The sequence below is a fragment of the Coregonus lavaretus genome (genome assembly GCF_964263955.1).
Source record: "Coregonus lavaretus genome assembly, chromosome: 6".
NCBI classification, from domain to species: domain Eukaryota; kingdom Metazoa; phylum Chordata; class Actinopteri; order Salmoniformes; family Salmonidae; genus Coregonus; species Coregonus lavaretus.
Window position 1 is genome coordinate 37,206,706 of NC_139993.1, and position 13,234 is coordinate 37,219,939.

The window sequence follows — 13,234 nt, forward strand, 5'->3', positions numbered from 1 at the left end:
GGCGAGTGTGGCGAGAGGGAGAGGGAGGCAGGTCTCATTATTTAGGGTTTGCTGGAGTGAAAGGCACTGGGATTGCTTTCATTACTGAGCCAAATGAAATGGCAGTGGCTGATTACCAGTGAGACGAAGAGTAAAGACGAGAGTAGAAGCAAAGGAGGGAAAGAGTGTTGTCTGTATTCCTGTATTCAAACAAAAGACTCTAGTAACAATATCGATGAGTAGTACGAATGTCATAAGTGTACTAAGTAATCCACAAACACAATGATTATGGAATCTTTTCAGCTTTCTCCCGAAACTGCTTGTTTTGTTTTGTGTGTGTTCAGATGAGCGCTCTATCAATTATTCTATGTTATTATTGTGGGCTGAGAGGATTTCTATAAGGGTTTTGTTTGAATGTATAAATGCATTGCACGCAATATCCAGCTGTCTTATCAGAACGTTCGTAATATGGCAGCAGCTGGTAATCTCTTAGACTGACTGAGAGGAACAGACACCTGTGATCACTGTGGTGCCAGAGAAATGTCGCACCCATAACACACACAGAGACACACAAACCTTGAGATTTACACTTCCAACACACACACCGACACACACACTTACAATAAGCTCAAGGCTAGTCATGGGTGACACCACCACACATAGCTTTCTCACACACATGCATAAAGCTCGAGGCCTGCATGCATGGTGCAGAGAAATACCCAGCTGTGCACACACCCGCACTGCCACAAGTGGAGGACACGCATGGTGAGCCAGGGACACAGTCTCCCCTGTCACATGCCCCCACAGACACTAATCTCTGCAGTTGTGCTGCAGCAATGAGGCTGTGCAGCCGACTGGGGGAGCGTGGCTGTCTGTCTGGGCAGGTGTGTGCGTGCCGTCAGGCCCCAGAGACTGCAATCTGAGATGGGTCACAAAAGCAGCTGGATGGGGGAGGTGGAGGGGGATTGAGGATAGAGTAGGTAGGGTGTGGGTGGTGGAGGGGGACTGCTGTTTAGACCACTTTACACTGCCTGCCCCTGTCGGAAATGGATGGACACCATTCATAGGCCTACAATTACGAACACTGACAGCATTAATCATTAATCCTTATAAAATGGGTCTAACTTTACTTAGCTGACAATAATGGAGAATAATCGTATCAGTCACAATTAGGGCTGTGGCGGTCATGACATTTTGTCAGCCTGTTATTGTCAAGCAAATAACTGCCGGTCTCACGGTAATTGACCGTTAATTAACATAAACGCATTTAGCATCTACTGGCTTCCACGCATAGCCTACAAGCCACTGATGCAGACCTTTGGAACATCTACAAGTCGAGAAAATCCATGTAATATAGCCTACACCATCACAATAAATCCATTATTTATTTTAGACAGGTCTAAAGAAACATGATATGAAGAAAATGTAGTCTATTTCAGAAGAGCAGAATAGCATACTCTCAGTGGTGGAAAAAGTACCCAATTGTCATACTTGAGTAAAAGTAAAGATACCTTAATATAAATTACTCAAGTAAAAGTGAAAGTCACCCAGTAAACTACCAGTTGAGTAAAAGTCTAAAAGTATTTGGTTTTAAATATACTTAAGTATCAAAAGTAAATGTAATTGATAAAATATACTTAAGGATCAAAAGTAAAAGTATAAATCATTTCAATGTCCTTATATTAAGCAAACCAGACGGCATCATTCTCTTGTTTTTATTTATTTACAGATAGCCAGGGGCACGCTCCAACACTCAGACATAATTTACAAACAAAGCATGTGTTTAGTGAATCCACCAGATAAGAGGCTGTAGGGATGACCAGGGATGTTCTTTTGATAATTGTGTGAATTAGACCATTTTATTGTCCTGCTAAGCATTCAAAATGTAATGAGTACTTTTGGGTGTCAGGGAAGATGTATGGAGTAAAAAGTACATAATTTTCTTTAGGAATGTAGTGAAGTAAAAGTAATTGTAGTCTAAATATAAATAGTAAAGTAAAGTAAAGTACAGATACCCCAAAAAACTACTTAAGTAGTACTTTCAAGTATTTTTACTTAAATACTTTACACCACTGCATACTCTACGTTGTCCTTATGTTAGGCCCTGATCTGGCTATGCCATATGGCTGTGGGCTACACTAGTTCATTTAGAAGACAAGATTTGCTTAGAATTCCTTAATCAGAGTGATTAGAGGGACAACAGAGTGCTGAGTACCAGGCAGTTAGCAAGTTTGGTAGGCTACTAATGACCATCAGCAGCATCAGAGCTTGGAGAAGCCTAATTACTGTGAATAAACGGTCACATGGAATTTGACTGCCATCATGACTCGTGACCGCCGGTGTGGCGGTAATACGGTCACCATAACAGCCCTAGTCTCAATTTGATTTTGACATTAAAGATGAGAGGAGGCACTTGAGAATCTACAGTTGGTCATGTATTTTCTGGCAATGCCCATGCATTATTAATGTGTAAGCAATATTTCAGTGTTTTTGTTTTTATATTTATTTTATTTAACCTTTATTTAACCAGGTAAGCCAGTTGAGAACAAGTTCTCATTTACATTTTACATTACATTTTAGTCATTTAGCAGACGCTCTTATCCAGAGCGACTTACAGTTAGCGAATAGATCTTTTTTTTTTCTTTTTTTTTTTTTTTTTTTTTTATACTGGCCCCCCGTGGGAATCAAACCCACAACCCTGGCGTTGCAAACGCCATGCTCTATCAACTGAGCTACATCCCTGCCGGCCATTCCCTCCTCTACCCTGGACGACGCTGGGCCAATTGTGCGCCGCCCCATGGGTCTCCCGGTCGCGGCCGGCTGCGACAGAGCCTGGATTCGAACCAGGATCTGGTGGCACAGTTAACACTGCGATGCAGTGCCTTTACAACTGCGACCTGGTCAAGATAAAGCAAAGCAGTGCGATAAAAACAACACAGTTCCATATGGGTAAACAAAACATAAAGTCAAAAATACAACAGAAAATATATATACAGTGTGTGCGAATGTAGTAAATTACGGAGGTAAGGCAATAAATAGGCCATAGTGCAAAATAGTTACAATTTCTCCAGCTTCAGAGATTTTTGCAGTTCGTTCCAGTCATTGGCAGCAGAGAACTGGAAGGAATGGCGGCCAAAGGAGGTGTTGGCTTTGGGGATGACCAGTGAGATATACCTGCTGGAGCGCAGACTACGGGTGGGTGTTGCTATGGTGACCAGTGAGCTAAGATAAGACAGGGATTTGCCTAGCAGTGATTTATAGATGACCTGGAGCCTGTGGGTTTGGCGACGAATATGTAGTGAGGGCTAGCCAACAAGAGCGTACAGGTCACAATGGTGGGTAGTATATGGGGCTTTGGTGACAAAACGGATGGCACTGTGATAGACTACATCCAATTTGCTGAGTAGAGTGTTGGAGGCTATTTTGTAAAAAACATCGCCGAAGTCAAGGATTGGTAGGATAGTCAGTTTTACGAGGGCATTTTTGGCAGCATGAGTGAAGGAGGCTTTGTTGCGAAATAGGAAGCCGATTCTAGATCTAACTTTTGATTGGAGATGCTAAATATGAGTCTGGAAGGAGAGTTTACAGTCTAACCAGACACCTAGGTATTTGTAGTTGTCCACATACTCTAGGTCAGACCCGCCGAGAGTAGTGATTCTAGTCGGATGGGCGGGTGCAAGCAGTGTTCGGTTGAAGAGCATGCATTTAGTTTTACTAGTGTTTAAGAGCAGTTGGAGGCTACGGAAGGAGTGTTGTATGGCGTTGAAGCTCGTTTGGAGGTTTGTTAACACAGTGTCCAATGAAGGGCCAGATGTATACAAAATGGTGTCGTCCGCATAGAGGTGGATCCGAGCATCACCAGCAGCAAGAGCAACATCATTGATATACACAGAGAATAGAGTCGGCCCGAGAATTGAGACTCCCATAGAGACTGCCAGAGGTCCAGACAACAGGCCCTCCGATTTGACACATTGAACTCTATCTGAGAAGTAGTTGGTGAACCAGGCGAGGCAGTCATTTGAGAAACCAAGGCTATTTAGTCTGCCAATAAGAATGCAGTGTTTTTGTGCTGGTCAAGGGCTATATCTGTTCTTAGTTCTGAATTTTTTGAATGGGGCATGCTTATTTAAGATTGAGAGGAAAGCACTTTTAAAGAACAACCAGGCATCCTCTACTGACGGAATAAGGTCAATATCCATCCAGGATACCCGGGCCAGGTCAATTAGAAAGGCCTGCTCGCTAAAGTGTTTTAGGGAGCGTTTGACAGTGATGAGGGGTGGTCGTTTGACCGTGGACCCATTACGGACGCAGGCAATAAGGCAGTGATTGCTGAGATCCTGGTTGAAGACAGCGGAGGTGTATTTAGAGGGTACATTTTTCAGGATGATATCTATGAGGGTGCCCATGTTTACAGATTTTGGGTTGTACCTGGTAGGTTCTTTGATAATTTGTGTGAGATTGAGGGCATCTAGTTTAGATTGTAGGTTGGCCGGGGTGTTAAGCATATCCCAGTTTAGGTCACCAAGCAGTACGAACTCTGAGGATAGATGGGGGGCAATCAGTTCACATATGGTGTCCAGGGCACAGCTCGGGCTGAGGGGGGTCTGTAGCAAGCGGCAACAGTGAGAGACTTATTTCTGGAAAGGCAGATTTTTAGAAGTAGAAGATCAAACTGTTTAGGCACAGACCTGGATAGTATGATAGAGCTCTGCAGGCTATCTCTACAGTAGATTGCAACCCCACCCCCTTTGGCAGTTCTATCGAGACGGAACATGTTGTAGTTGGGGATGGACATTTCTGAATTTTTGGTGGCCTTCCTAAGCCAGGATTCAGACACTGCTAGAACATCAGGGTTGGCGGAGTGTGCTAACGCAGTGAATAACTCAAACTTAGGGAGGAGGCTTCGGATGTTAATGTGCAAGAAACCAAGGCTTTTACGGTTACAGAAGTCAACAAATGATAACGCCTGGGGAGTAGGAGTGATACTGGGGGCTACAGGGCCTGGGTTAACCTCTACATCACCAGAGGAACAGAGGAGGAGTAGAATAAGGGTACGGCTAAAGGCTTTAAGATCTGGTCTTCTAGTGCGTTGGGTACAGAGAAAAAAAGGGGCAGATTTCCGGGCGTTGTAGAATAGATTCAGGGCATTATGTACAGACAATGATATGGAAGGATATGAGTACAGTGGAGGTAAACCTAAGCGTTGGGTAACGATGAAAGAGATAGCATCACTTGAGGCACCGATTGAGTCGGTCTCCGCGTGTATGGGGGGTGGGACAAAGGAGCTGTCTAAGGCAGGTTGAGCTGGGCTGGGGGTTCTACAGTGAAATAGTACAATAAGAAATAACCGAAACAGCAATAAGCAAGGCATATTGACATGGGAGAGAGGCATAAAGCAATCACAGGTGTTATTCGAGAGAGCTAAGACAACAGCTGGTAATGGCGACAAAGTTTGGGCTGAGGCTAAACATAAACAGGATGCGGTACCGTATAAAGGAACAGTCCAGCAGGCATCAGCTGTATAGCTGAGTTATCATAAGGTCCAGTGAACAGCAATAGGAGAGTTCGGAGGTAGTTCGGGGGCTGCTACAACACTGGCGAGCAAGAGGCCCGGCTTGCGTGTGCTAGCGGGCCGGGGCTAGCAGATGGATCTTCGTGGTCGACGTCGTAACAGGAAGCCTGTTGTAACCACATCAGACGATTTCGGCGGCAAACCAGTCGTGTTGGATCGGCGGGGCTCCGTGTCAACACTAGGAGGTCCCGTCCGGTTGACAGAGAGGTAGATAGCCGGGAGAAGGGCCTGGCTCGAGGCTAGCTCAAGGCTAACTGGTGCTTGCTAAGGGGCAATGGTAATTAGCCAATGACAACAGCCATTTGGTTGCAGCTAGCTGGTTGCGATGATCCGGCGCTAGGGTCCAGTGATTTTGGCAGAAAATCCGATATGCTCTGGTTCGATAGCACGCTGTGCAGACTGGCCGACAAATTGTCCAGGCTAGAGCTAGAGCTGGCTGGTGGGTAGTGCAGGCCACGGACAATGGTGAAGACGCTAACGGTGGCTAATAGCAAGTAGCCATTCGGTTGCAGCTAGACTAGTTTCAGCTTAAGGTTCTTGATAAAAGTTATAAAGAAATAATAGAATCCTTTCCACGTTGGGTGAGGCGGGTTGCAGGAAAGTATATTTAGTTAAAGAATGAAAAGTAAAATTTAGAAATATATACAAAATAGACAAAAAACTAAAACACTGGCTATTTACACAAGGACACAGAAAAAAAACACGACCGAACTGCTACGCCATCTTGGATTCGTTCCACAGTGCATAGCTGGTTGGGGGGTTATGCTTGGGTAATGTTTAGGGGGTGATTAAAAGGCAATGGGGCATGGGTATGTGGGGTGTTCAACTCTGCTCTAATATCCTGTGGAATAACCTTTGAACTCCCTCCCCCAGCCTGCTTCCAGATAATAATAATCCTGGGGAATTTATCACTAAAGCCTGCCTGGATACCAGCTCATATTGTTCCAGATGCAATTACATTGGATTGGATTGAGGAGCTTTGTGTGTGTGTGTTTGTGTGAGAGAGAGAGATATTCAGTTGTGATGGAGAAAGGGCGAACAGGAGGATAATCCGGGACTCTGGGGTGCGAGTGACACTAACCAGCCCCCCTCACCCTCACAATGCTCTGACCCCCTCCACCCCTGAGCTTGTGAAGAGGAACCCATGAATGGCAGAAATGTTCCACACTGGCACAGCCTTTGGTGTAGGCCAGATGGAGTCTTTGTCTTCTAACACACAGACACCAGTGGGCTCAGTGGAATGCCAGGCCTAGTGTGACTCTCTTGTCCTCCACCATGTTCACATGACTCATATGCAAATAGCCATTATTCACAGAGAATGATACAAATCCACCATGTCTAAGACCATCACAGCACACTGGTGACGCTTATTTACTGTGATAGCACAATTTAAGGTGTGTAATATGACTTTGACCCAGTTGGAGATCCAAACTGTTTTTGACATTTATGTTTTATTATGAAACGGGGCATATTAGCAGTTATTGACTGGTATAAATCAGCAAGTGATGTGAAATTATGAAGCAAATTTCATGATGCATTGTTTCATATTAAAATGCCCTAACTGCTGATTATATCTAAGGAATAGTCATACAGAACTATTTCAGCGTCATAACTGGAAATGTTATGTTATGTCTTTCTGGATGACAGATTTTAGTGTCTGCCAGTAGAGACGCACTTCAATATTCTAGTGTAATGTAGGACTATACATTTTCACATTCATATTTCACCTGGACTGACTAAATATTGAAGTGCATGCTATTCCATTCAGGCTACAGACAGTTTGTTGAGAGATTAAATGAGGACATTGAGTAGATTTGTTTTGACAGTAAACCAACAGTAGGCAGGTTTCCATTGACCCAGTAAAAAAATAAATACTTTATTTTTATTGAAGAACACACAACACAAAACAGGCAGGCAGGTACAGCACTCATCACGTACATCAAATTAGCTACAGTAACATAATCTTTGAATTAGACAACATCCAAGTATGAATCCCATTTTTACCAGTATTCCTGGCCTCTCTCTTTTTGTGTTAAAGTAATGGTCATATGCTCCATATAGTGTATTTATTTAACAATGTCTATCCATTGGGTCACAGTGAGGGGGCTTTTTGTAGCCATTTTCTAGTGATATCCTTTTTACTTGCTGCAAGTAGGACCTTCAACAGGAATTGCAGGTATTTCACCCAAATAGAGATACATTCATGTTTGTTCTATGTCAAAACCCATTATCTTTCTAATTAGAGATCTTATTTCTCCCCAGTAGGATTCAATAGTGGGGCATAACCAAAATATATGAGAGTTATCCGCCATTGAAAACCCACAATCTCTCCAGCAAGGGTGTTGGGAGCCAGTCTGTTTTGATTTCAGTTTAGGTGTTATGAAGAAACGTGTGACATTCTTTAAACAGAATTCTCTCCAAGACCATGAGTTAGTAGCGCTTAATTGAGTTGTAAATATGTTCAACCATGTTTCATCAGTTATTTCAATGTTAAGTTCCTCCCTTTTCTGTTTAATATAGTTTGTAGAGTGTTTCTTTGAGGATAGGATACCCAGGTAAGGATTAAAAATAGTTTTTTTTATACTCCAAGTTGTATGCGTTATTGAATACTTCTGAGGCGCTCGAGGGTCAATCACTTTTATTTATTTTAAAAAGTACTGTCAAACCTGCTGGTATTTGTAAAAAAATCTTGTTTATCCAAGCCATGTTTTTTTACTTAGGTCCTGGAAGTGATCTAAATCCCCATTCCTTATAATTGTACAAAATGATGTGATGCCTCTTTGCGTCCACTGTTTAAATCTGTTATCCTGAGTTGCAAGGATGAATCTGGGGTCGTATGCGGGCCAACTCAGCAGGTTGACCTCTCTGGGGTCGTATGCGGGCCAACTCAGCAGGTTGACCTCTCTGGGGTCGTATGCGGGCCAACTCAGCAGGTTCGCCTCTCTGTCTAAATGAAGTTGCTTGACTACCCTAAACCATGTCTTGAGAGAAATTAATCCACTGATTGTGTCTATTGTATATTTCTATTACCATGTCCTTATTACCCAAAACGGACTATGGGTATCTCTGTCAAAGTAGTCTCAATGTCTTTCCATTTAGATTCATATTCTGAATTGCACCAACACACCAGAGGTCTCAATTGGGCTGACATAAAACAATATTTTAGGCTTTCAGTCATTTTAATGTTGTATATCTAATTCTTGGCCTCTTACTGATCCAGATAAACCTTGATATCCGTTTGTCCCATTCCCTAAACTGTTTAGGTGGGATTTCTATGGGCAGTGATTGGAACAAATACAGTAACCTCGCCAAGATATTCATTTTGATTGTTTCAAATCTACTACTAAGATCCAAAGGAAGTTAATTCCACCTGTCCAGGTCATCATATATTTTCTTGTTGATAGCAACATAATTCATGTCATAAAGTTTGGGTGTGTCTTTTGGTAGATTTTACTCCAAGATACTTAATGGATGAAGAGGTCCACTGGAAGATATATCTGCTCTTCAACTCTTGCTGTGGGGCATAATTATATACTAGGGCTTGGGTCTTGTGTACGTTAAGCACATACCCTGAATATGTTCCAAATGTTTGTAAAACATCCGTCAATCTAGGTACACTTGAACCTGGGTCTTTAAGGAATAACAGAACGGTACATCCAACCTTATGTTCACTGCCTCTTACTGTTATTCCCTCTAAAGATGGGTCCTGTCTAATGGCTCGATGTACAAGAAAAAGAGCGTGGATGAAAGATTACAGCCTTGTCTTGCCCCTCGTTCTAGATTTATTGTTCGTGGCAAATGTCCATTAATCATTATTCTGGCAGTCGGATATGAATACAGTGTTTTGATGCACTGTATCACTTCTTTGTTGAAACCACATCTATCCATAACTTGGAATAGATAATCCCATCCCACTGAATCAAATGCTTTTTCTGCATCTAGACATATTAATATAGCCCTCGTCTTATCCTGAGTGATGTTGTCCATGACATGTAGCGCTCTCCTTATGCTGCCCTGTGTCTGTCTATTTCGTGTGAAACCAGTTTGATCCCCATCAATCAATTCTGGGATTATGTCCTCCATTCTTTTGGCTATTATTGATGCATACAGTTTATAATCCACGTTAAGAATTGCGATAGGTTTATAGGAACTGCATTCCTTCTTATCTTTACCCTTCTTTGGAATTATTATGGCTTCTCTCCACGATGGTGGTAGATCCCCCTCCCACAGAGTCCAGTTAAAACAGGCCTGAAGTAGGTGTTAGTTGTTCTCTGAAAGCTTTGAACCATTCTGAAGGGAAGCCATCAGTGCCTGGAGATTTGTTTGCTTTTAGATTAGATAATGCAGTATTCATTTCTTCAATGGTTATTTCTGAAGTAAGTCTATCATTTTGCTCTATCCCAATTGAGGGGAGGTCAAGTAAATACAAAAAATGCTCTATTGTCTGTGCATCTGCCTTCTCTTATTGCTTGTACAGATTTGTATTGTATGATTCAAATGCATTTTGTATTTCATCCAATTTGCATGTAATCTTTGTTTTGGGGTGTTTTATTTAAAGAAATATATTCAGTGCTTGTTGTTTTCTGAGTCTCCATGCTAGTAATTTTGTTGCCTTTGAGCCTGCTTCAGAATATCTATCGTTGTTTCAGGATCCTGAGCTTTTTCTCTACTTCTTCACTATAAATCTGATCAATTTCCTGTTTTACCTTTTGAATCTCACGCAATATAACAGGGTCTTTGAGACGACTATTAGATCATTCTAAGCTTCCTAATGTTTAATGTAATTTCAGTAGTTTCTGTACCGTTATCTTTTTCTTGAGAGATGATGTGGCTATGATCTTACCTCTAATAACCGCCTTAGCTGCATCCCACAATGTAGCAGGGGATACTTCCCCGTTATCATTATTCTCCAGATGTTTCATTCTGTCTTTATTGATTCCTTGAATGCTGGACCCTTCAGCATAAAGTGTTTATTGGTTTGCTATCAATGTGCAGTTAGGTAAACTCCATTATGATCTGATAAGTCGCTCTGCCCGATCCTACAATCCTTAAACCTTTGCCTATCTGCATTGTACATGAAAATGTAGTCTAACCTGGAGTATTCAGTGAGGCGGGCTGGGTAAAATGTAGTCTAACCTGGAGTATTCAGTGTGGCGGGCTGAGTAAAAAGCATATTCCCTTTCGGACATATAGAAGTCGCGCCATACATCAATCAGTCCTAACTCCTGTAATATCATATTGATCTTTTTAGCAACCATACTCCTTTTCCTATTCTGATTTGTGCTGTCCAATTTTAGAGTGGCAGAGGTTTCTGTGGCAATTAAATCAAACACCTTCTTAAAGAAGACCATGTCACTCCCCGGGGGGCGCATATACATGAAATAATGTACACTACCGGTCAAAAGGTTTAGGACACCTACTCATTCAAGTTTTTCTTAATTTTTACTATTTTCTACATTGTAGAATAATAGTGTAGACATCAAAACTATGAAATAACACATATGGAATCACGTAGTAACCAAGAAAGTTACTACATGACCAGGAATGCTTTTCCAACAGTCTTGAAGGAGTTCCCACGTACGCTGAGCAGTTGGCTGCTTTTCCTTCACTCTGCGGTCTGACTCATCCCAAACCCTCTCAATTTGGTTGAGGTCGGGGGATTGTGGAGGCCAGGTCATCTGATAGAGCACTCCATCACTCTCCTTCTTGGTAAAATAGCCCTTACACAGCCTGGAGGTGTGTTTTGGGTCATTGTCCTGTTGAAAAACAAACGATAGTCCCACTAAGACCAAACCAGATGGGATGGCGTATCGCTGCAGAATGCTGTGGTAGCCATGCCGGTTAAGTGTGCCTTGAATTCTAAATAAATCACAGACAGTGTCACCAGCAAAGTACCCCCACACCATAACACCTCCTCCTCCATGCTTTACGGTGGGAACTACACATGCAGAGATCATCCGTTCACCCACACCGCGTCTCACAAAGACACAGAGGTTGGAACCAAAAATCTCAAATTTGGACTGCAGACCAAAGGACAAATGTCCACCGGTCTAATGTCTATTGCTCGTGTTTCTTGGTCCAAGCAAGTTTCTTCTTATTGGTGTCCTTTAGTAGTGGTTTCTTTGCAGCAATTCGACCATGAAGGCCTGATTCACAAAGTCCCCTCTGAACAGTTGATGTTGAGATGTGTCTGTTACTTGAACTCTGTGAAGCATTTATTTGGGCTGCAATTTCTGAGGATGGTAACTAATGAACTTATCGTCTGCAGTAGAGGTAACTCTGGGTCTTCCATTCCTGTGGCGGTCCTCATGAGAGCCAGTTTCATCATAGCGCTTGATGGTTTTTGCGACTGCACTTGAAGAAACTTTCTAATTTCTTGACATTTTCCGTATTGACTGACCTTCATGTCTTAAAGTAATGATGGACTGTCGTTTCTTTTTGCTTATTTGAGCTGTTCTTGCCATAATATGGACTTGATCTTTTACCAAATAGGGCTATCTTCTGTATACCGTCCCCCCTACCTTGTCACAACACAACGTATTGGCTCAAAAGCATTAAGAAAGAAAGAAATTCCACAAATTAACTTTTAAGAAGGCACAGCTGTTAATTGAAATGCATTCCAGGTGACTACCTCATGAAGCTGGTTGAGAGAATGCCAAGAGTGTGCTAAGCTGTCATCAAGGCAAAGGGTGGCTATTTGAAGAATCTCAAATATAAAATATATTTTGATTTGTTTAACTCTTGTTTGGTTACTACATGATTCCATATGTGTTATTTCATAGTTTTGATGTCTTCACTTTTATTCTACAATGTAGAAAATTGTAAAAATAGTCCAAATTGGTGAAGGGAAATGAGAAAAATAACTTGTTAAAAATAAATCTAAAAAATAAATAACGGAAAAGTGGTGCGTGCATATGTATTCAACCCCTTTGCTATGAAGCCCCTAAATAAGATCTAGTGCAACCAATTACCTCCAGAAGTCACATAATTAGTTAAATAAAGTCCACCTGTGTGCTATCTAAGTGTCACATGATCTCAGTATATATACACCTGTTCTGAAAGGCCTCAGAGTCTGCAACACCACTAAGCAAGCGGCACCATGAAGACCAAGGAGCTCTCCAAACAGGTCAGGGACAAAGTTGTGGAGAAGTACAGATCAGGTTTGGGTTATAAAAACATATCTGAAACTTTGAACATCCCCCGGAGCACCATTAAATCCATTATTAAAAACACAACATTTTCCTGCTTTCCCTTTTTCAATTTTGAACATAAGTTACTATAATTCTCACTGTAAATACTTGAAAATACCCAACCGATGACAGTACGAAAAATCAGGCTGCCATTTCCTCAATTGTGTCACCGGAAGTCCCATTGACCCAGGTTTATTCGACAAAAACAACACTTGCAAAAATACAAAAATTATACTATAAAAGTGTTTCTTTGCAGGACAAGAATTGTCCTGACTTTCAAAAATGCCTGAATTGCTCTGCCTTGCTTTTCTGGTTGGCTGGATACAAGTTTCACCATCCAATTATTTCAGATCTACAGGAGTGCAAGTTTGACCATGGCACGGACAGTAGTGATTCGTAGGCACATACAAATTATTAGAATATGGCAAATAGTAGTAAATTCTTGCTTTCTATCAATTGAGACATGAAACAGATGTTGGAGGGTATTCAGGTT